Source organism: Kogia breviceps, chromosome 5 (assembly GCF_026419965.1).
Source record: "Kogia breviceps isolate mKogBre1 chromosome 5, mKogBre1 haplotype 1, whole genome shotgun sequence".
Classification (NCBI taxonomy): domain Eukaryota; kingdom Metazoa; phylum Chordata; class Mammalia; order Artiodactyla; family Physeteridae; genus Kogia; species Kogia breviceps.
The window spans coordinates 93,123,480-93,148,594 of NC_081314.1; the positions used below are offsets into that span (position 1 = coordinate 93,123,480).

The window sequence follows — 25,115 nt, forward strand, 5'->3', positions numbered from 1 at the left end:
GGAAGAGCATGCGGGACCGAGAGTAATGCGGTGACCAATTTCGGAAAGTACCATCTTCCATAAAGACTCATGTGGTTGCAGAAGTTCATCACACTTAAGCAGTTTCAGAAGTGCTGAGGAGACATTAGGGATGCAGGTTTCTCATACAGTGTTTAGGCACCAGTTCTAGTGGTGCGGTGTGCCTTTTTTTTTTTTTTTTTTTTTTTTTTTTTTTTGCCGTACGCGGGGCTCTCCCTGTTGTGGCCTCTCCCGTTGCGGAGCACAGGCTCCGGACGCGCAGGCTCAGCGGCCATGGCTCACGGGCCCAGCCGCTCCGCGGCATGTGGGATCTTCCCGGACCGGGGCACGAACTCGTGTCCCCCGCATCAGCAGGCGGATTCTCAACCACTGCGCCACCAGGTAAGCCCGTGTGGTGTGCCTTTTTCCTGGCTCTTAGGCAGAAGACAGCACAGGAGATCCAGATAAGGAAACAGGAAAGGAATGATGCTAGTCTTTCATGCAGCTCTCCAGGAAACCCTGACGTTTTTGAGGCAGTTATGCGGGTGAAGGCTATTAGGCACAGAAATGTGTGTATCAGTGCTAATGTGAATTCATTTGTGCCACAGGCTGGTAAGTCCTAGAGCAATGCAGGCTAATGAGAATATCCAACAATCACTAAGAGTAGCTTTAATCCTGTATGGTTTTACACCAATGACTTTGTTTCTGAATATCCCAGAATTATTTTCTTTCCTCCTGAATCCAACTTCAAATTGACTCCTTCAAATTGAAATCAAAGAGCATTGAATCCTTTTAAAATCAATGAGCAGTTCTCTTTGCTACCATGATTTTACAGAAATTTACAGATAACCTGTTAAATCCCTTATTTGCACAACGGCATTTGTGTAACTGCATTATTTGTTATAACTGCATTCCTGTCTTGTCTCTTGTTTATTTGGGTAGACGTTAGATCATCCTTTAAACAGTTTAGTCTCTAAAAAGTGATTTCAGAGAGATTTGACTTAATTTCTGCTGGAATCACAATTGATACAAGTTGCATTTTAAGTGCTTTAATTTTTGCTGAAATCCCAAAGCACACAATCCATGTAGTCACTTTCATCATTCTTGACTGATGTCCTCTGCTTACCTAAAGTAGAATCATTGCAGATTTGGTGGTCAGACTCTATATACCTACCAACTCTTCTCCCAGTATCTCCTCCTCCTCATTAAATACGCTGTATTGAACAATGCCAGAACCAGTGCTAGACCCTTGGGTGTCTAATTATTAACTTCACTCTCTGGCACAGCTGTTCACTGCGACTGCTTCTATGGCTTTTCACAGCAACTCTTGGCAGTATTCTGCCCTCTATCCTCTAGTGACTTCTTTCTCTTAGTAATCTGTTAGAAGGAAACTTAGAAAGCTTTTTGAAAAAGCTGAGCAAATTATACTTACTGGGTTGCTTATATAGTATGCTTTAAGTAGATCTTATTTAAAACGGTGGGGGGGTTAATAAATTAGAGATGCACCTCTTTTTTTTTTTTTTTTTTTTTGAGAGTTGTTTCTTTGACTCTATAAACTTTATACTATAAGCATACTGGTTTGCCCTTAATTAAATTCTCAATCAACTTACCCAAGAAAGAAAATTAGTTTTATTAGGATGTGGTTTCTTAAATTTCCTTTGGAAGCTCCCATATTTTTATGATATATGCCATATTATTCGTGGTTTTCAGGCACATTGATTTTGAGTTTGAATAACAAAATATGATTTACCTGACATAAAAATTCATCATAAAACTAAAAGTATATCTGTGAATTTTTCCCCATTTATCTGCTGGCCTAAGTTGGCTCAGGTTTAGCATGTTTAAGTTTGCTAGGTGTGAAGGTTAATTTTACATGTCAGTTTGTCTGGGCCACAGGGTGCCCAGATATTGGGTCAAACATCATTCTGGGTGTTTCTGTGAGTGTGTCTTTGGATGAGATTAACATTTAACCTGATAGACTGAGTAAAGCAGATTGCCCTCTCTAATGTAGGTGAGCTTTATCCAATCAGTTGAAAATTTGAATAAAATAAAAAGGCTGACCATCCTAAGAAAATTCTTTCTGGCTGACTGCATTCAAACTGGAGCATCAGCTTTTTTCCTACCTTCAGACTTTGAAACATCCTCTCTTCCTGGGTCTCGAGTCTGCTGGCCTTCAGACTGGAACTGTATCACTGGCTCTCTCGAGTCTGCAGCTTGCTGACTCACTCTGCAGATCATGGAGCTTGCTTGCCTCCATAATTGCGTGGGCCAGTTCCTTATGACAAGTCTATCTATCTATCTCTCTGTCTATCTATCTATCTAACCAACCACACTCAAATACACACACATCCTATTGGCCTGTTTCTCTGTAGAACCCTAATGCACTAACTACCAGTAGGGAACCTCAGAGTTGGAGCCACAAGCTGTAATGAAATTCCCATCCATTCTTCATATAAAACTTTTGAGGTATACACAGTTTAACAGACAATGAAACTGAGGCTGAAAGAGGTTAAAAGGCTCTTCCAAGCCGTGATAGTAAAGGGTGGGCTCAGTATATAATGGAGGATATAATGGAGGAAAATTTAAAAACCATGATTCTTCCACCAAGATGGCATTCCTATGGGATAAAGTAGGCTGGTTGGTCCTATCAGTGCTGACTATCTGCAACAGGTCTCACCTGAAGATAGGTGAGGCAATCATGGAAACTCTCCAGGGGAACTGGGATGGCACAGTGACGGATCCACCATGGGCCAGATCAGTTTGAATCTGAACTGGATCAGGTAGTCTATACCTGACATGCTACCTGATGTCCCAGTGCCTTTTCAAGTAATGAGATAGATGATACTAAACCCAATATTGCAATAAGAAAGAAGAACCCAAGTAGGGACTTTGGAGAGCTTTATCTACAGAACCACAGGAGTTACAGGCCTTTATGTAGCTAAGTACGATGACCAAACTGATCTGGCCCATGATGGATGCAACCAAGTTGATCAGGAAAGAGGCCCAGAGGCCATGATAACTCTGCTGTGACTTGTTCAGTGTCTTCAAGAAATGAGACAGTAGTTTTGATCTGCATTTCTCTAATAATCAGTGATGTTGAGCATCTTTTCATGTGTCTCTTGGCCATCTGTATGTCTTCTTTGGAGAAATGTCTATTTAGGTCTTCCACCCATTTTTTGATTACATTGTTTGTTTTTTTGATTGGGTTGCTTGTTTTTTTGATATTGATCTGCGTGTATATTTTGGAGATTAATCCCTTGTCAGTTGCTTCATTTGCAAATATTTTCTCCCATTCTGAGGGTTGTGTTTTCATCTCACTTATGGTTTTCTTTGCTATGCAAAAGCCTTTAAGTTTAATTAGGTCCCATTTGTTAATTTTTCTTTTTATTTTCATTACTGTAGGAGGTGGTTTAAAAATGATCTTGTTGCGATTTATGTCAAACAGTATTCTTCCTATGTTTTCCTCTAAGAGTTCTATAGTGATCAAAACTACAATGAGGTATTACCTCACACTGGTCAGAATGGCCATCATCAAAAAATCTACAAACAATAAATGTGGAGAGGGTGTAGAGAAAAAGGAACTCTCATACACTGTTGGTGGGAATGTAAATTAATACAGCCACTGTGGAGAACAGTCTTAAAAAACTAAAAATAGAACTACCATATGACTTAGCAATCCCGCTCCTGGGCATATACCCTGAGAAAACCTGAATTCAAAAAGAGACATGTACCGCAATGTTCATTGCAGCTCTATTTACAATAGCCAGGACATGGAAGCAAACTAAGTGTCCATCGACAGACGAATGGATAAAGAAGATGTGGTACATATATACAATGGAATATTACTCAGCCATAAAAAGGAATGAAACTGGGTCATTTGTAGAGACGTGGATGGGCCTAGAGTCTGTCATACAGAGTGAAGTAAGTCAGAAGGAGAAAGACAAATATTGTATATTAACACATATATGTAGAATGTAGAAAAATGGTACATGAACGTATATGCAGGGCAGGAATAGAGCTGCAAACTTAGAGAATGGATGTGTGGGCACGGGGGTGGGAAGAGGAGGGTGGGATGAATTGGGAGATTGGGATTGATGTATGTGCACTGCCATATGTAAAATAGATAGCTAGTGGGAACATGCTGTATAGCACAGGGAGCTCAGATAGGTGCTCTGTGATGACCTAGATGGGTGGGATGGGGGAGGGGTTGGGAGGGAGGTCCACGAGGGAGGGGATATATGTATACATTATATATACATATAGCTGATTCACTTCCTTGCACAGCAGAAACTAACAGAACATTGTAAAGCAAGTATTCCCCAATTAAAAAAAAAACAGAAATGAGAAGGTAGCTGGTAATGAAAGAGATGAACTTTATTCAGACCAAAGATTAAGCCTCTAGTCAATTACAGGGACACCTCTGACATATAATGGGAGGTACTGATCAATTCCTGTCTCTCCATGCCATCAGGAGGGGGAGAGGGGGCAACATGTCAGGCCCTGCCTCGGGTCCCCGGCTTTGTTCCTCCCCATTTCCTCGCTTCTGGGGCTATGCATGGTTCCTGCTGCCACTAGCTCTGACTGTGTTCTGAAGCTATTCTCCTCCAGGCAGAAACTTCTGCCCCAGCCTGAGACAGGCTGTAGGGTTATGTTCTATCACTGAACCTAGAATCTGGTGGCACAGTTGGTAGCTGAATCACTGGGCTACCAGATTTGTCCCAGATCCATCCCTTCTCCTGACTTTCTTCCTTGGATATGTATGTCTTCCTTTTCTCTTTTTTCCTTGGTAACTGTGTGAAAAACTAGCCTTGGCCCTTTTATTTAGTTCTTCAATTACTTATCAGGTGTGTCTCAGCTGGAACTCTGACTAGCCGCTGATAGTGGCTTAGGCCTCTACCTCACTTTCCATTACACCTGTATTTGGAATTGGGTAGATTTTTATTTCCATCTGACCTGCCTCTCAGCTGATTCTAGACCAGGGACATTGGCTTGAGCTGGGGTCTCAGGAGATGGACTTGGAGGAGGGAAGGAGTGGGAATGATCCCAGGCCGGGTTCAAAGGGAATCGAATCTAACCTCTGGAGGAGTTAGGGCTGAAAAGTGGAAACTAGGGCAGGTGCAAGATATCAAGTCAGGGATGTCGGAATTACAGCGTTAGTAACTAAGAAATAGGACGAGTGGTAGGTTTAGTAGACAGAGCCTGGCTGGATCTGCAGAACCCCGTGTCCCGGAGGCTGAAGGCCTTGTGGAAAACAACAGAGAGCTCTGCCTCCTGTTGAGGTGAGTGGTCAAGGCATCTTTAGGATCACACAGGTTAAATGTGTGTTTCATCTTTTTCTAGCTGTGTGACCTTTGGTAAATTATGTAATTCCTCTGAGTTTCTACTTCTTTGTCTACAGAATGGCACCAATAATACTTGCTCAAGGACTATTGTGAGGATTACAGAGAGAGAGAATAAGGTTACTAACCATCGTGGCCTGCATAAGTTCTCTCCGTATGGTCACCCTCCGTACAGCTCTATTACTAACGGCATGGCCTCGGGGAACTCATTTCATATTTTTGGGCTTCTGTATCTTGTCCAATGAGTGAAAAGGTCAAGTTAGATCATCTCTAAGTCTGCATCCAACTCAAACATCCTACAATCTATTCTAACCTCTTACTTGGCAAGGGATTCTTGCTTTCTAAGACTATCTTGCAACCACCCTGCGACTCAGGCCCAAACCCACAAATTAGATTAAATCCCATTATTTGAAAAAAAAACAACAACTCTTTTGAAACATTAAAGCCTACATATATATTTAAATAACCTTGTCAAATTTGCTCTCCCTACAGAGAGCTTTTCATTATTCTTTTTCATTAAAATAAAAATCCCTCTGGTTGACTTTCTAAATGTGTTTTCATTAGGCTTTCGGCCTGTTAACCATTTTCAACCTAATATTAAACCCTGTCCTCCTAAAGCTGAGTGCTCTGTTACCTCCTGAGAAGTCACCCACGATGATGAGAGAGTGGGCACTTAATATGCTAAATAATAATAATATAAAATCTAAATGTGTAGTGATCACTGGCTGCCCGACAGGGGTCTGTCACTCGCTTCCTTTATCAGTCATTTTTACTGTAAAATTCTGTGTTGAGAGGGGAGGGTAAAAACCCTGCACCGCAAGTGTCTCCAGGCTACAGGCTGTGGAAAATAGGGTATCTAATAGCCAGAAAATGAATATGCAACCTCCAGAGAAACATATGCAATGAAGGGAAATGGATTCTCAGATTAGGAAATTTAGTACCAAGTAAGAAAGGGACCTAATTTGCAAGAGAAAAGAATAGATGTAGTTGATATCCTCCCTACTGATAAAATGCTCTTGGATATAGTTTTTCCTCTTCTTTATTTCAAAAGCTTTATTTTAAGTCAAGGGTTTCCTGTTCCTTTATGTTCTATAAACCAAGTCATTCAGATAAGCAGCCCTTTGCTCTATCAACTAATTACTTTCTGATTTGCTTTGATCTATTATTCAGGCAGTAAATTCCAGCTTCATTGCACCCATAATGTAAAACCCAAATGTAATCACTGTTTCAAAAGAAGATAACTAACTGTAAAGTTGTCCATTTGAAAGAGCAAGGCATTGCCTTTGTCTCTGGAAGTGTAGAATGTGATACATACACTTTCCATGTCATTCGGGTAGTTGACTTGTTGCAAACCCAGTTGACACTGGTTCTTTTTGCCAGAATACAATCATCAAGAATCATGCTTTTAGAATTATAAATTATATGTGATGCTGTACTATTTCTGTATCATGATATAATATGATATGACGGTTAATTCATGAATTAAAGTTTTTTTTTTTCAGTATGGCTTATAGAATCAGTACTTCCTAATCAAATCTTCACATACACTATCAACTTCACTACAAAGTTGTTTCTTCTTTGGCTCAACTACATTAAAAAATATTCCTGCATAGATTATTATTATTTTTCCTAATTCATCTGAACAAATTGGGTTTATAAATTAGAATTCTCTTACAATCAATTAAATCCACATCACTCCATATGTTCAAAGCCAGGAGAGTCACTTGTGAGAATGTTAAAGTCTACCATGATTACTTTTACTTCGATCTGTGTGAAAATACAATTCACTCATCATTTGGCTTTAGGGAGAAAATCCATTTTTCCAAACTCCCCGTGCAAACAAGAATTTGAACTCTTCAAATGACTCTATAAACTAAAAAATATTCTGACTATGGGCTTTTCTTTGAAATTCATTCTTTGTCATCTCTTTTCCTCTCTTTCCCTCTCTGCCTTGTCTCCCCCTACACTCTCTGCATATGGAGATATGTGGACTGTGCCCTTATGCTTCAGACTGGTTCTGAGCATGGAAGGGATTCTGCAGAGCATGAATTCCAAAGCATTCAGATATTTTATGGACATTTCTCCTCCAGACATTGCCTGGATAGCTTTTAAGATTCTAGGCACATTAAAAGAGCAGTTGACCTTATTAGATTAGTTCTTCATTAAGCAATGCTTTAACATACATTACTCAAGCTCTATCATATGGCCTTAGAAATAGTTGATCATCTATTCAGAACTATCTATCTTTGTGATTCTTAAGTAATTCACTCTCTCACACCCCAACCCCCTACTCCCAGTCCCATGTAGCAACTTTTCTAAAAAATTTTATCTGGTTTCCTAAAGTTATCTGTGTTATTCTAAAGCATCAAGAATTCGGTTCACAATAAAACTACCATTTTTTAACCTACATTATTTACCTGGCAAGCGCTTTGGAGCAAGGTGACTTTTGCCTTCCTTTTGAGAGCTGGGGATTTGATAATAATTAACTTTCTTGATAACCAGAAGGCAGTGAGAAATTTGAAGCCCGTAGTACCTGTTGTATAAACTGGCCAGCAGCCTTGTCAGTTGTTCTTTGTGAAACGAAAAGAATGATTAAATTGTATTCTGATCTTATCTATTATGAAAGTGTTCCCAGCTTACAAACAGGATCGGAAGGATTTGGTGCAGTACAAATAAGACTGGATGTTGGTGGTAGCTTGTGAGTTTTCTTAGTCTTTGGCTCCTAAGAGCAGAATTATATGACTTTGCAAATAAGGAGGTAGTTGGTATTTAAAGTCAATACTGCTACCATAAAAATTAACGAGTGTTCAGATTTTTATATTATGATACTCCTGCTGTTGACAAAGCCTGACCTAATTCAATTGCTTTAAAATTTCACTGCAAAGTGCTTTTGTAGTTGCCTCGTTGGCCTTGCTAGAAAAAAATCATCCTTTTTTGGCTGCTTGATCTTTAACTCTCTGAACCAATTTCCTCATTAGTAAAATGGAAATAAGTATAGTTTCTGCCTCTTCGGTTGTGATAGGATTGAATGAGATCGTGTAAGTGGATTAGGTGAGATAATATATGTAAAATGTTTTGGATGGTGCCTGATGTACAGCAAGCACTCAATAAATATCAGCCATCACCATCATCACCATCATTATCAACATCATTGTCATCGAAGTCATTTGGCTCCTGATGAGTTTAATTCTGAAAATAAATTGTTCCTCCAAACTTCAGTAGTTGGAGGGTGGGAGACTTACTGGAAATTGTACTCTTAGGTTCCTGCCATCAGTCTGGTCACTCTAGAAATGTGCTCATAGTCAAACAACTCTTAAACCCTCCTCCTAGGTAGAAGGAGAGAAATGCTATTAACTGTGGTAGGGCTGTATGTTAAGAGAAAAGCTATCTTTATTCATCTGTTCCCCAAATTTTATTTTCCCTTGACTTGTAGGAAGTAGAATAATGACAGAACTTTCCTAAGTCCACTTGGCTCCACGTCCATCTTCTAGGTTATTAAAGTATTCTCGGAATCTTTATTTTCATCAAATCAAAATCCCCTAATTGCACAGTTTATATAAGAGCTCATGGGACATGTTCCACCGCGAAAATGTTTTTAATGGTGACACCTGTTTTTGCTTTTTTTGGACCAGTCTTTAATGTTTTTGAAGACTTCAGTGCCTATTTCTGAAGTTTGTGAGATCATAGAACATAGTACTTCTACTGATGGTAAATATGGTGCTTTTGAGTGGGAGAAAAGGGCTGAAGCTATCTAGTTCTGGCCAAAGGAAGGGACATTTCCTAGTTGACAACTGTGGAGCAGTCGCTCTCCTGGGCATTTTACCCTCCACTAACTTGGTACAAATGAATGGAAAGAGCTGGTATTATAGAGCATCCATGATATGCTAGTTACTTCATCTAATAAAAGCTGATATGTATAGAGTGTTTTGTATGTGTATTACATAATTCAACTTATCTTATCCTGGGATATAAAGTCTCTGAAGTAGATTCTCTTATTCTTCCTGTTTTACAGATGAGCAACCTGAAACAGAGAAAAGTGACACAACTTGCTGAGGTTACCCAGCTAGGAAGAGGCAGAATTGAGACTTGAAGCCAAGAAACCTGGCTCTTCACCACCATATAATCCCCACAGTAGCCCACTGGGTGGATATCACTTTCTCATACTGGACAAACAGAAGCTTAGGGGAGTGAAGTAGCTTGAACTTGCCTTCTACCCGCTACCACGCTCAGGTAAGAGTGTCATCTCACACATATTAGTGGCCAATTATGTCTTGGCTAAAGGTAAGCAAAATGCAGGTTTGGATGTGGTTATGCCCACCTGTGGTTGTCTGCCAGAGCCCTGCATGCTGTTCCGGGTGGAGCAAGGTCATGAAGGTGCTCAGGAGGGGTCAGGGCAGGTATGAGAAGACAGTGAGGTCTGTGGAAGGACATTCGAAAATAGTTTGCAATTCTCCTAGCACATCTGCAGGCTGATGAGAAAATGACTAAACCTCTAGAAGGTGGACTGAGCTTGTTCTCTAGGGCCATGATCTCTGCAGGACCCTGCTGACAGGGGAGGCTGGGTTAGCATCCTCCTCCATCCTGAGGGTTACTAGCTAAGGAAGCTTTCTCTGCAGACGCTAGTGGTCAGACTGAAACAAAGGTAGGAGAAGAGGGAAAAGAAGAGAACCAAAGCAGGGGAGACAAAAGGAGGGAAAGGAGTGGGAGTAAAGAAAAGTACGGAAGACAAGGTACAGAAAGGAACCCAATATTGGAGTTTATCTACTCCTGTCAGAGGGGAGAGTGAGACTGCTCTGGACCCAGAGGTCTCCTGTTCCCCTGCTCCTGGGGAGAAAGCAGGTTCCTTCCCCTCCGGGCTCTGCATTCTGCACCAGCCAAAAAATTCATTCGAAAAATTAAATTATGTCTGAGGTGCCAGCGCCCCTCCAAATGCCCTGGAGGTCAGAACAATCAGGATTTAAATTAATTGCTTAATGGAAAAAACGTTTATGAGAACAATGCTGATAATTTGCTAAAACTGGGGTATGTTTGTAACTCTTGGAAATGAATTGCTGGTTACAAGAATTAATGCTTATAGAGAAATTGTGATTGAAATCCCTAAAGTTAAGTATTAATTCCTTCAAGCAACTGGTAATTAGTGAAGAATTGTGCACTTACAGTCAGTATTACATTCAGCACTTAATTATATACTGTCTCAAATTGTTTCCCAGTTGTTGCATGTATGTTCATCTTGCCTCCCCAGACTCGAACATAAACTCAGTGTGAGCAAGTGCTGGGATTTGTTCTTTCATTGGTGTCTCCCGCTGTGCCTAGCACAGCTCTAAACGCCCACAGATACTCAAAAGTTGATGGATGCTGATTGCAATAAATCCATGAGCTTAGAAAAATTTGGCCTTTGGAAGGGAAATTTATTTAGTTATCCCGGCATGCCAAGAGCAGGGCAAGTTTCTCAGAACCAAGAAAGTCAACACGTTATGTAGCTTGAGATTGTATGTGTTAAATGGAGAAGAGAATTTGAAAGGAGACATCCTGTCTGAGTGAAAAGAAATTGTAGATGACTCAAGGTCAGGTGCTTGCTGTGGAGCAGCTTGATTTGGATTTTGTTGATTTACCTACATTTTACAATGCCTGAAAATAGTCATTAGGCCTGGAAGGGGATCAGGAACAGAGGGCTCCAGTGATGCATGGCTGCTTCACAATTTTCTGGGATCTCCATACTCTTCAAAAGCTTTGTCTATTATATCTTTATAAAAAACCAACTGAAAAACAAGGCTTTGCTACTATCCGCTTGTGAGGGACAAAAATAAAAAGTATTTGCCATTTTGTTTACTAAGTTAAGTTCATTTCTCTATGTCAGAGGCATATGAATAATCTCAGCTATCAGGAATATTCACTTATATTTTCAAATTTTTCAGTAAGTAAGTCTCCATTTTAAAAACATTTAATGCATTCATCTTAACCAACAGCTGTCTTTGAAAGAATACTAAAGATTATTAGTCTCATATGTGTTCACTTTAATTTTTTTATGAAAGGTGGCAGTGGTAATGGAAGGCTGGGAAAATATAAACAAATCTACTTTATAATAATTGAAAGGTAATTAAGAGATGACTGCAGATCATACTATTTCATATCAATTCCAGGTAAAACTCTTACACAAAGGAAAGGCCCCTATGAACCTGCCCGTATCTATTTCTCATAACTCTTTCCCACTGCTCTTCACATTACGTACTATATTTCAGTGCCTTCAAATTGCTTATGGCTCCCTGTATAACACAACACATTCTTCTAGTTCTGTGATTTTGCTTGGCCTAAAATGTCCTTCTTACTTTTCTTGGTAACTCTGACTTATCTTTTAAGATTTCTCTTGGGCAAAGCTCCCAGAATACCTCTCTCCCTAAATCCTCAGATTGGACTAAGCACCTTAATGATTTATCTGTGTCACTGTGGGCACCCCAGCAAGCCTCAATGCCATCTCTTTCCACAGTACATGAAAAATCTGAATAGATGTCTATCTTCTCCATTAAGGTGCAAATCTACATCCCTTTTTCTTCTCCTCCTCCTTTTCCTTCTCTTCTTCTCTCTCTCCTTTTCTTTCTTTCCTCCTATGTAGCTCAGTGCCTAGCAGCACACAGAAAGTACTGTATAAATTTTGGTAGTTATTGCTATTGTTGTTATTAAAGAGCAAGAATGAGAATGGAGTCTTCTTGTGAAGTTGAGGTAAAGAATATTATAGATTAGAATTTTCCAGATTGGAGAGGGTCCAAGGTTCTCCTTTATATCTGTGTGTGTGTGTGTGTGTGTGTGTGTGTGTGTGTGATTTTATCTAAGATAAATACATGTCCTGAATATTTTCCTCCATCAGGATTTTGGAGGAAATAGCATTATTTGAATGTTTAGCTTTGCTTATGTTAGGAGTCTCAAACATTTTTGAATATTGTATTTAAAACATGGAATTTTACATTAGATATGAAATTTTATACCTAGTGGATTTGTGGGGTTATTTAAATGTAAGAAGGTTACTAATGACTAAAGTATGCTTTTCAAATCTTCAAAATACACAGCCATTAATCATTTTAGAAGCAATAAATGAATCAAACAATGTGGTCTAGTAGAAAGAGCCCTGGAATGGGATTTGGGTGCCTTTAATTGGCTATGTGACTTTTGACAAGCTGCCTAACCTCTCTAGTCCTTATTTTGATTAGAACAAGAAAGACTACCAGAAGGGAATTTAAATTCCACTCTAATGAATTCTTTTCTGGTGTTTTGATTCTACATTACAACATTTAAAATTATCTAGTACAAATAGAATACCTGAATGAATGCAAGAGCGGAAGTGGAGAATGAGAGATTAGGATGGAGTGTGTCTCATCAGGGACAACTTCTGGAAAGTCCTAATTCAGTCTTGAAAGAAGTGATAGGAAGCTTTACAAACTGGGATTTAAAGGTGAGCTGAATTGTCTGTTTGATTATTTCATTCTTTTATGCGTCTCCTGTCTGTGGGAAGTAAAGGAAGCAGAAGAGTATACCTGACATGAAGCTCAGATGTTCATACCTTAGTTACCAGGGGTACATGGTGAGGGGGACACTCTGTCAACAGAAATGGATTTCCTGGGGTGCCAAGGGGTTTATGATGCTTTGGAGGCTCTCTTTTCTCCCCTTGTGACTTTTTGAAAATATATATATCTTAAACCTCCTTATATGAAATATTATCTTCCCAGATTTGTTCTTGTTCCCTCTTCTCCCTTTCCTCGCCTGCCCTAACATCTTTTATCTGCTGTCTCTCTTTTTCTGATCTCACCCACTGCCTTTCTTCTTCCTGTTTCACTGGACTTCAGGGCGACCATGGTAGATGCAGCAGAATGGGATTAAAAATAAATGTCCCTTCAAAAAGTGTAATTAGCTAAAAATGGCTTTATCTTTTCTGTTCCTACATCTGTTGTATTTCCTTTTATATTGTAAGTTATTCAAGTATAAACATTCAAACATATGAGGTGCTTTGATTTTGGCTTACTTGCCTGATAGCAGTAAAACATAAGATGTTGTTTTAGATTATAGGGAGGGAGAGAAAATTCATTTTTTTTAATCATTAACCTGGTCCACAGGGGAGAAAAAAAATTATAGGGTCTTGACCTTACTCTCTTTCTTTCATGAAAGAAATTCAACATTTTCCTTCATGCTCCCAACCCCTTTTTAAAATAAGAAACAGAGAATGTAAAATGTTACCCAGTAATCACAGAAAATATTCTGAAGTTCTGCATGATGGTATGGTTATTTTAAGGAAGAAAGAGACAAAGGAGACAGGAGGAAACAATATGAAAATGAAGAGAGATATAGAGAGAGCTTTACATGTATAGACAGAGACCAGTGGGAAGGCAAGAAAGGTATAATGGCAAGAATGTGTGCTTTGATTCCTAATTTGTGTTAGTTTTCATTCCGATTTGCTACCTTTTTGCTGTGGGACAATTTACCCAATCCATTTCTCCATCAGTTTTCTTATTTATTAATGGGGAATAGAAATGCATATTTTACTGGGTTACTTGTGGGATTGAATGAAATATCCATTCTATAAATATATACCAAGTCACTGTAATGTTTACTGGTTTCTGCTGTAACCATTTGTTTCTGGTTCTTATCTGACTCCTTAATCAATACTTTTTCTTATGGTCACTGCTCTTTTCCGTTTGTCATGTTGTTGATTCCCATCTCATGGTACTGCAGGAGACCAGAATACGCCAACCCAGACTCTGACTGTAGGAGACTATAGTACACCACTCAAAACATACCTCTTTGACATGAGGATGATTTTGAGCTAATTATTTTGAGAAATAGTAGACACAGGAGAATCTCTGCAAAGTAGAAGTTATCTTTTCATAAGACTATCTCCCATTTGTAAAGATAAACATTTGTAAGGATATTTCCCTCTCTATACCAGAAAGAGGATGATTCTAAATCATAAGAGAATCCTGTCAGTGGAGAAGGCACTAATATAAATCCACATTAAAAACCTTTACTCTTGTCTGTCATACTTTTTCCTGGTCACCTTCCCATAACTGGCATCTGCCCACACCCTCCTTTCTTTGATTTAGCTGAAGATGATATTTAAGCGTGAATTCTAAGCCTCTTTGAGTTACTCTTTGAGTTACTCATTTCCCTGGGTATGTCTAATGTATATATGGGATATACATGTTACTGTACTTCTGTGTGTTTTTCTCTTGTTAATCTGTCTTTTGTTATATGAGTCCCAGCCAAGAACTTAGAAGGGTAGAGTCCCTGCACGTAAATAAAGCAGAGGAAAGACACAGGAGACATGATTCATAGGTGATTACCACATCTTTTAATGCAAAGTTTTGATAGTCATGTTGCTTTTAACAAATATTATAATGACATTCTTTCCCTTCAATGTGTGTGGCTGTGTGTGGAAGGTACAATATTTATCCAAGAGCTGCTGATTTTCTGTGCTTGCTGAAGAGAGACAAGGACAGTGCAGAACCAGACACTGAATATAATTTAATCCTTCAGCTGGTCCTTTATTTGACCTACTGTTTCATATAACTTCTCAAATTAATTGTTGATATCTGGATGGGATTATTAGTACAGCCATAGTAGGTATGAGCCAATAAGAGATTCAGGAAGCACACTACATTCCATTTATTTTTATCTTTCAATTTCTAGTGATATTTTCATAATCTTTGAAGGCATTTTTATGGTAGAATGAATACCTGTGCAGAAACCAAAATAACAAAAATAAATGGAAGAACATCTGGCTGATTCAACCACATTAAAATTTGAAGTCAAACTGGGCTTATTAATACTTATGACTTGAAAATATGTCCTTGGATTTTGTCTAACAGTATCCAATGTGATATGCAATGATCAAATGATTAGATTTTCTTAGTTATTTATATACTGAATAACTTGAATCTTTTGTTATTTGAAAATAAACAAGTCTTTAAAAACTCAATTTATCACCTCTCATTTTTCCCTTTAGGATAATAAAACAGCATTTACATGTTTGCTTATGTTTACATAGAGCTCAAGTGTGTGATTACAGTAGCTAGAAATGATTGTTATTTTGTCCATGTTAACTTAGCAGTTTTAAAATGTAAGGCTCTAGTAAGTAAAGGTGCTGTACCACGGTAGGTATTCAAGTACCTAATGAGTTCCGTGATCACTGAAACTGTGGCTATGGAGGTTTGTGTCTTTGTCATGAGCTGTACTAGCCTCAGATGGGATCTAGAGATAAAGCTTAAAAATATGTATTTTAAGAGATGTATAAGTAATAATTATAGTTACCTCTATTAAGTACTTATTTTTTGAAAGAGTCCTAAGTATTTACATATATTATCTCATTTTGTACTCTCAACAATTCTTCAAGCTAGCTATTTTTATCACTGATTAAAAGCTGAGGAAACTGAAGTTCATTGACTTTACAGAATTTGCAAATATCTCATATCTGCTAGGTGGAAAAACTGGGATTAAAATCTGTTTGTTTGATTCTAAAACTTGAGATTTCTATCTATTAGGTTAATTGATGTTCTAGATATTTAACCAGATAAAAGAAATTTAGTAACTTCTTTGGCATTTATCAGTTATTTCATTAAAAATATTTTTGCAGCAGGGAACTCTGCTCAGTATTCTGTAATAACCTAAATGGGAAAATAATTTGAAAAAGAATAGATACACGTGTATGTATAACTGACTCACTTTGCTGTGCACCTGAAACTAACACAACACTGTTAATCAACTATACTCCAATATAAAAGTAAAAAAAAATTTTTTTAAAGAAAAAATATACTAATTCTGTAAGGCTTTGTACCTCTTCCCTATGGCAACATTGTTGCCACTTACCAGTTTGGAGTAGCTGAGATTACCTGAAACTTTAGTGCAGAGAAAATCAAGAGCAGGATGTCTGAGATAACCCTTTCAGAAACAGGCTCTGACCTTACCAGGTGGAGGGCAGGGGCAGGGCGGGCACCATCTCTTCACCCTAAGCACCTCACCAACCTGGGGATCTTGGACTACAGATTGAATAAATGGGATTAGCAAGCACATATTTTGTAGTTCTCATTTTGTTTCGGTTTGGTTTCTGCATGAATTGGATATTTACACATTCCTACTTTCAGCCTCATACATAGATTAAGCAGCTCATTCCCTTTGCCTGCAGTCAGCTCCTGGTTTTAGTTCATTCTAGAACTGAAAGTACCACCCCCCGACCAGTACGCATATTATTTTATTTTTCTAGACTTCCTATCATCACTTCCTAGTATCTCTTCTGGCCTCCACCCAAAGAGGAAGAGAAGTTCCGGGCCCAGGTTCCCTCTACTTCCCAATAATCCTTGAGGTCCTCTGTGGTCAAGCAGCTTCCCGATCCCCTGAGCAATTGTGCTCAGTTTCCATTCACAGACATTTCCATGAATAGTTTCTCCTTTGGGGGCACCCTGACCCTGTTCAGATCCTCTGATTTGTTTCCCCTTCCTTTCCTTGCCTTCATTTCTTCACCCAACCATTTTCACTGCCCTACTCCTTACCGAGCTCTTCTTAATTCACTATTTTAAGTTTCTCTAAGGCAGGCCCTATAACTTTTTTTTTTTTTTTTTTTTTTTTTTTTTTTTTTTTTTTTTTTTTTTGCGGTATGCGGGCCTCTCACTGTTGTGGCCTCTCCCGCTGCGGAGCACAGGCTCCGGATGCGCAGGCCCAGCGGCCATGGCTCACGGGCTTAGTTGCTCCACGGCATGTGGGATCGTCCCGGACCAGGGCACGAACCCGTGTCTCCTGCATCGGCAGGCGGATTCTCAACCACTGCGTCACCAGGGAAGCCCCCCTATAACTTTTTATATCTACTTCTTTCTGATCTGTCAATCTTTTAAAAACTTCTTTTTCCCTTCTCATATTTATTTGATTTTGATCACTATGTGAGCATTCTCTGAAGGCTTCTCATCACATTTTTCACTTTTTTCTAAACATTAGTTTACCTAAAACTGATATCTGTGTGGTTATTTCTGCCGCATCCAGGGCCCCCCAGATTCTTGAGACACTTCACCATCTATGATTACAAAGAGGGTCAATGCTGAGCTGTATTTCTGCCTTCAGTTTTCTAGTGTCCCAGAAAGCTTATTCCTCACATAAATTAATAGGCATAGAGGCAGCCTTGGTAGAAGTTAGGTAGTGCTATCTGTACATAAGGTTAAAACTGCATAGAGTCCAAATTAAGCTTGAAAAAACCCTCTGAAATGTCCAGAGTACAGAATAGATGCTTTTTAAAACTTGCAACCGTGTACACTGTTATGCATCTATAAATATGCAATGTACACAATGATGTTCCTTTTTAGCAGGAACGAGTGGTTGGCTTGTGTTTAAAAGCTATGGTGAGAAAAAAATATAGATGTGCATATGCAAACATATGTGTGTGTGTGTCTATACATATATAGTAATCTTTAAATATTTGAATCACATTCAATACAATATATAAAGTGATCACACACACAGAGGCATAAGGGAAATGAAAAAGATTAAAATAACAACAGAAGATGCACATCTCCCATCTCACACTCATTCTAGGTATGGTGTGTACTTGCTGGATGTAGTGGTCAGCAGAATTATCTGCACTATTTAAATTATTTTTCTCACTTTTTTTTTTCTCCTTTTTCTTTTGGTTACTTACTTAAAACAGGCAAAGTAAAAAAATAAGCAAACAAGTAAGGTCCAATCCTCCTGAATTGGTGATTACATGATATAACAATACCAGATTCATATTTTAGAAATCTTATTTCATCTAAACACAACGTCTAATAATACTAGTTCATGTATCTTTCCAGAAATTTCAATCAAGTTTTCTAATTCATTTAACAAGGATAATGAGAGGGAAATTCATGGTTTAGATCTGTACCTTCTATCTGTAGTTCAGATCAGTGCTCAGCTGGTAAGAATCACTCACATTGTTGCAAATCTAACAAAATCTTGCGAAGAGAAACCTCTAAAATGACAAATACCAGTCTTGTTATTCAGTTCTGCTTCACTGAGCTTAAAATAATGATCAGACTTGAACTGTCACCTCTCATTTCATTTCCAGTTTCTTCTCTCATATGTATCTTCATATACACAATCTAAGACAGTGACTGAGGCAAGCACTGTCCCTTCTGCCTGGCCTCTGTGGACCCTGCACTCAGACCGTGGTGGGGCTAGAATTTTTAGATCGAAGTGTCTTAGGCTTGTCAACCTGTTTAGAAGGTGAGCTAGATTATTTTTCTGAAGCCATGTTTGCTGAGCAAGCACCTTCTCTTTTCTTAGTTCCTGTGTTCTTTGGAGGAATCCTGGGGATTAAATGGTGAGAGGCTACAGTTACTGGTTTGCAGTTTGCCTGGACTAAAATTCAAGCCCTTCCAATATCCTAGGTTTCACATGCATAGAGATCTCTGTTCTCATTCTTTTTTTTTTTTCTTTCACAGCAAATATTCATTGAGCACAAGATTTTTAAAGTCATTTTTAGTTAATCTGCTTCTGATAGTTCATTGACATATTTTTGGTCATTATTATTTAAACCCTGAAATATAGATCAACTTACAAACTCTTTCTCTTTTCTGTTTCTTCCAGCAGAAATTTCTTTTGACTGTATTGAAGCACCTGAGTGCTTAAATATCTATCTTATTTATATCGACATAAATTACCTGGTTTGATAATCTTTTCCTCTATTTAGCAATCTTCTCACTTTAATAGGCTTAGATCTCTCACATTGCATTGCTTGGTCTATAAGAAAAGGGGTAACAGCATAGCCTATAAAAAAAAAAAGTCAAGATTAATAACAATAGTCCCACATATTGAGGATCTGCTGTATATCAATACAGCATCATCACTTTACACCTTATCCCATTTAATCCTCACTTTGTGCAGGTTTTTGCCTACATCTTATTGATGAAGACACTGGCATCTCGAGAAGTTAAAAATTATAAAAGGTATTTTGCTAACATTCATTCACAATTATGTATTAAACTCTTCCACAAAGCTAATTATGCACAATCTTTTATTCTTCCTTAGAAGTTTTACGTGTTTGGCTTTTTTCTTTTTTCCACTTATATTAGGTTTGAGGGTAGAAACCATGTTTCATACTTTTTCATGTCCTGACATCACTCAGCTAATAATTTTCATTCAATAAGTAATTATAAAATTAAATTATTATAGTTAGTCATAAAAATTTCCCCTCCACTTTGATAAGCATGTTTGCCCCTTAAATAGAGAAAATCTCTACTGGATGCCATTGCTGACAGTTTTCCTGGGGATCCGTGCTGAGTGCAAGACAATACTCTCACAGGTGGGCCTTGTATAAGAAGGACTGGAAGAAGTAATCACTGTTCACTCTCTTACTTTACTCATAATAGGGGAAGTCATTTATATTTCTTAATTTATATAATGTGTCCTTCCAATTCCATATGAGAAAAACATGAATTTCCTTTTCAAATTTTAGTGTGATGAGTAGGGGGCAGATGTTGAAGTGTAGTAATTGTATCACTGAGATGGATACCAAAGGTAGAAGCTGGTCTAAAAGAAAGGCGGGGCCTCTTAGCTCTATTTTTTTTTTTTTTTCTCTCTTAGTTCTATTTACCTTAGTTCTTGCATAAAGAACACTTCTGTTTCAAAAGGTCTTGGGCCTTTACAGCATCCTATTAAGACCACCAAGAACTGAAGATCCCAGTGCTATTACCAATGAGGCTTTAGGGCTGAGATCATTGAGAAGTATGTCTTACAGATGAGCTAGCTAAACTTTGAAGTATCAAACTCCAGAGTGTTACAGAATCCTCATGTGCAGGTTGTAATAAGGACTTTGGTACACACTCCTGAAATGATTTCATAACTTTTTTCATTTGGAGTTGTCTAAACTGAGTAATTACCTTGGTCATCCTCTGCCTGTATTGACCTCCGTTCCCAGCAGGCAACCTGGAGGGACTGGTGTTTTCATTTTTGGGTGTGATAACATCATCAATTTGAGAAATTTAAAAGTCTTACTTAAAAAAGCAGTGGTTTTCCTGACAAGACTAACTTTGTGGAGAATGAAAAAGAAAGAAAGCTTTAATGAACACATAACTGTGTCTTGATTCTGCCTTTCTTTTTTTTTTTTTAAGAATTGACTGTTGTTTCTATTCTCCTCCTACTTAACAAGAGAAAAGAGTATGTGTTTGCTTTTGGCACAGAAAAAAGGGCAAAGATTTGACCTCCTCTAGGTTAATTTTTTGTAGCAAGAGAAAGATGGTGGATGTCATGTTAGAAATTTTGGAGTGAGAAAGTGAGAGCTAAAGAGCATCACTCTTGGTTACCAAAACCCAGCTCAGCACTCTTTTGGTTACTAAAATCCAACAAAAACTCTTCAGGGAGCATAAGTAATGGGGAAAACGGGGTAGGGACAAGGGCAGCACCAAGGATTAGAACTGGGGACTTCATTGCTGTCAGGGCTGTCTTTCTTGCCATCTTTCCTCTTTGCTTTCCTTTAGTTATTGGCCTTACAGTCTCTTATTGCAATCAGACTTTCTCCATGACTCAGAGAACAGAACCACAAGCAAAATTCCAGTTTAGTGACTAAAAGGAACTTTTTCTATTGACTGCTTATTCTGTGAACCATCCTGTAGAGGGCTGCTCTTGGCCTGGTTTATGCCATTTACTTATGCTTGGACCACTCAGCATGCCGGGTCACCATGACTGGATTCTACACCTGGTTTGGATAGTCACGGGCCCTTTTCTTAAGTCCAAGGTAAATGATACTGTGATTAGCAACCTCTGCAGCAACAGCCATGTGGTTGGAGTTTGGGAGGACTAGTTTGCCAAAGGAAATGAGATTTACTTCCAGAACAAGGGCAAAAAGTAATGGGTAGGTGGGTAGATAGGGAAGGGGCAAAAATTATAGTTATCGAATACGAATCTACTGTTTTAGATTTCTGCGCTGAATAACAAATTGCCACAGACTCAGCAGCTTAAAATACACCCATTAATGATGCTCTCACAGTTTCTCTCAGAAGTCTTAACGAGACATAGTAGGGTTCTCTGTTCAGGGTGTCACAAGTCTGAAATCAGGGTGTCAGCTATGGCTGCCTGCTAATCTGGAGCTCAGAATCTTCTGACAAAACCACCTACAGGAGATATTGCAGGTTCAGTTCCAGACCACTGCAATAAGGTGGATACTGAAATAAAGCGAGTCACAAATTTTTTGGTTTCCCCGTGCATATGAAAGTTAGCTTTACATGCTACAGTAGTCTATTAAGTGTGCAATATCATTGTGTCTAAAAAAAACCACAATGTACATGCCTTGATTTAAAAATACTCCGTTGCTAAAAAATGCTAACCATCATCTGAGCCTGCAGTGTGTCGTCATTTTTTTGCTGGTGGAGGGTCTTGCCTCGCTGTTGATGGCTGCCGACTGATCAGGGTGGTGTTTGCTGAAGGCTGGGGTGGCTGTGGCCGTTTCCTAAAAGAAGAAAATGAAGTTTGCTGCATCAATTGACTCTTCTTTTCATGAAAAATCACTGTAGCATGCAGTGCTATTTGAAGGATATTACCCACAGTAGGATTTCTTTCAAAATTGGAGTCAGTTCTCTCAAATCTGGCCACTGCTTTATCAACTAAGTTTATGTAATATTCTAAGTCTTTTGCTGTCATTTCAACAATCTTCATAGCATCTTTACCAGGGCGAGATTCCATCTCAAGAAACCACTTTCTTTGCTCATCCTTAAAAAACGATTGATTATTCATCCCTTAAAGTTTTATCATGAGATTGCAGCAATTCAGTCACATCTTTAGGTTCCACTTCTAATTCTAGTTCTCTTACTTTTTCCACATCTGCAGTTACTTCTTCCATGGAAGTCTTGATCAAAATCATCCATGAGGGTTGGAATCAACTTCTTTCAAACTTCTATTTATGTTGATATTTTGACCTCTTACCAAGAATAATGAACATTCTTAATGATATCTAGAATGGTGACTTCTTTCCAGAAGGTTTTCAGTTTACATTCCCCAAGTCCATCAGAGGAATCACTATCTATGGCAACTGTAGCCTCACTAAATGTATTTCTTAAATGATCCTGAAAGTTGAAATTAATCCCTGAATCATGGGCTGCAGAATGGATATGTTAGCAGGCATGAAAGCAACATGAATCCTGTTGTACATCTCCATCAGAGTTTCGGGAGACTAGGGGCATTGCCAATGAGCAGTAATATTTTGAAAGGAACCTTTTTTTCTGAGCAGTATACCTCAATAAGGGGCTTTAAATATTCAGTAAACCATGTCGTAAACAGATGTTCTGTCATCCAGGCTTTGTTGTTCTATTTACAGAACACAGGTAGGGTCAAGTTAGTATAATTCTTAAGGGCCCTAGGATTTCTGGAATGGTAAATGACCACTGGCTTCAACTTAAAATCACTAGCTGCATTAGCCCCTAACAAGAGAGTCAGCCTGTCCTAGTCAGCCTGTCCTTTGAAGCTTTGAAGCCAAGCATTGACTTCTCCTCCCTAGCTATGAAAATCCTAGATGGCATCTTCTTCCAACATAAGGCTGTTTCATCTACTTTGAAAATCTGTTGTTTAGGGTAGACACCTTCATGAATTACCTTAGCTAGATCTTCAAGATAACTTGTTGTAGCTTCTACATCAGCCTTGCTGCTTCACCTTGAACTTTGTTGTTGTGGAGTTGGCTTCTTTCCTTAAGCCTCATGAACTAACCTTTCCTAGCTTCAGACTTTTCTTCTGCAACTTGCTCACCTCTATCAGCCTTCATAGAATTGAAGAGAGTTATGACCTTGCTCTGGATTAGGCTTTGGCTTAAGGAAATGTAGTAGCTGGTTTGATCTTCTATCCAGACCACTAACTTTCTCTATATCAGAACTTCCGCTATATCGGTAATAAGGCTGGTTCCCTTTCTAATCATTCATATGCTCACTGGAATAGCACTTTTAATTTCCTTCAAGAACTTTTCCTTTGCATTTACAACTTGGCTAACTGTTTGGTACAAGAGGCCTAGCTTTTGGCCTGTCTCAGCTTTCAACATGCCTTCCTCACTAAGCCTAATCATTTCTAGCTTTTGATTTAAAGTGAGAGACCTGAGACTCTTCCTTTTACTTGAACACTTAGAGGTCACTGTAGGGTTATGAACTGACCTAATTTCAGTATTATGTCTCAGGGATTAGAGAGGCCTGAGGAGAGGGAGAGGGAAGGGGGAAAGGCTGGTCAGTGGAGCATTTGGAGCACACACATTTATTGATTAAGGTCACCATCTTATATGGGCATGGGTTAATGGTGCCCCAAAACAACTTCAATAGTAACATCAAAGAACACTGATCACAGATCACCATAACGAATACAATAATAATAATAAAGATATAATAATAATAATAATGAAAAGTTTGAAATATTGCAGGAATTACCAAAATGTAACACAGAGACATGAAGTGAGAAAATGCTGTTGAAAAAATGGTGCCAATAGAGTTGCTTCAGGCAGGGTTGCCACAAACCTTAAATTTCTAATTAACGCAATAACTGTGGGGCACAATAAAATGAGGTATGCCTGCAGTGGTTTATAGAGTTCCATTCCTTGTGGTTGTAGGACTGAGGTCTCTCATTTCTTGCTGGCTATTAGCCAGATGGCATTTTCAGGGAATATAGGCCTCCTGCCATGTGGCCCTATCCAAAGCATGGCAGTTTGTTTCTTCAAAGCCAGCAGGAGACTTTCACTGTGAATTTCCCTCTTAGAGAAGCCTTGGATAACTCTTTTAAATGGCTCACCTAGTTACGTCAGGCCCACCTAAAACAAACACCCTTTTGATTAACTCGAACTGATTTGGGACCTTAATTATGGCTGCAGAATCTCTTCATCTTTTCCATACAACTTAATCACAGGAGTGACATCCATTATAATCACAGATGATACTTATACTTATTGGGAAAGTATTATATAAGATATGTACTCTAGGGTGTGGAAATCTTGGGGCCTATCTTAAAATTCTGTGTACCATATCTATGTACCCTAAAAATAGAAATAATATATAATAACAATAGGGTGGATATTCATATATACACATGTACATACATATATATCAATAAATTATTCAGAGGTATATTTAGATTGATATATTTGGGATAAGCTTTATTTTTGTTTGCAAATTCCAATTAGTATTATGCTACATAAAGTTACTTCTTACATTTTCACTTGGAAATGTTGCATAAGAAGTAATTTCTAAGCTTCCTTCACATGAATTTTTTGTCTTTAATTTTCTCTCACCTGTGCCTTGAAATTGAAAAAATTTGCTTCCAGCTGTCACTATTATCTCGTTTCATGGCTCTGTCTGAGGTGTCCTAGAGAAAATGATGGTTTTCAAAGTCTGTTAAAACCAACTGCAGTATGTAAACCAGGGTCTTGGCCCCCAACCAATTATGGAGTCATTCCCACTTCTTAGGCTCTTGCATTGGTTCAGTGATTGCTTTCAGGAAAGTTTGAATGGCTCTGGTTTTGGCAGACTTTAGAGGTTGTGGTCTTTTTTTTTTTCGGTACGCGGGCCTCTCACTGCTGTGGCCTCTCCCGTTGTGGAGCATCTCACTGCTGTGGCCTTTCCCATTGCGGAGCACAGGCTCCGGACACGCAGGCTCAGCAGCCATGGCTCACAAGCCCAGCCACTCCGTAGCATGTGGGATCTTCCCGGACCGGGGCACAAACCCGTGTCCCCTGCATCGGCAGGGGGACTCTCAACCACTGCACCACCAGGGAAGCCCCAGAGGTTGTGGTCTTTGAGGTATCAAAGTGTTTCGAAC

The 25,115-nt window shown here is 38.8% G+C and overlaps 1 long non-coding RNA gene across 1 annotated transcript in view; it reads left to right on the forward strand.

The window, feature by feature from the left end:
* The first annotated feature begins 264 nt into the window (after nucleotides 1–264).
* Nucleotides 265–25,115, forward strand: part of LOC136794328 (uncharacterized) — a 135,408-nt gene continuing 110,557 nt past the window's right edge. Inside the window, exons 1-2 of the long non-coding RNA XR_010840935.1 lie at nucleotides 265–399; nucleotides 9,349–9,566. This is a non-coding gene — a long non-coding RNA (uncharacterized lncRNA). The remainder of the gene's footprint in view (nucleotides 400–9,348; nucleotides 9,567–25,115) is intronic.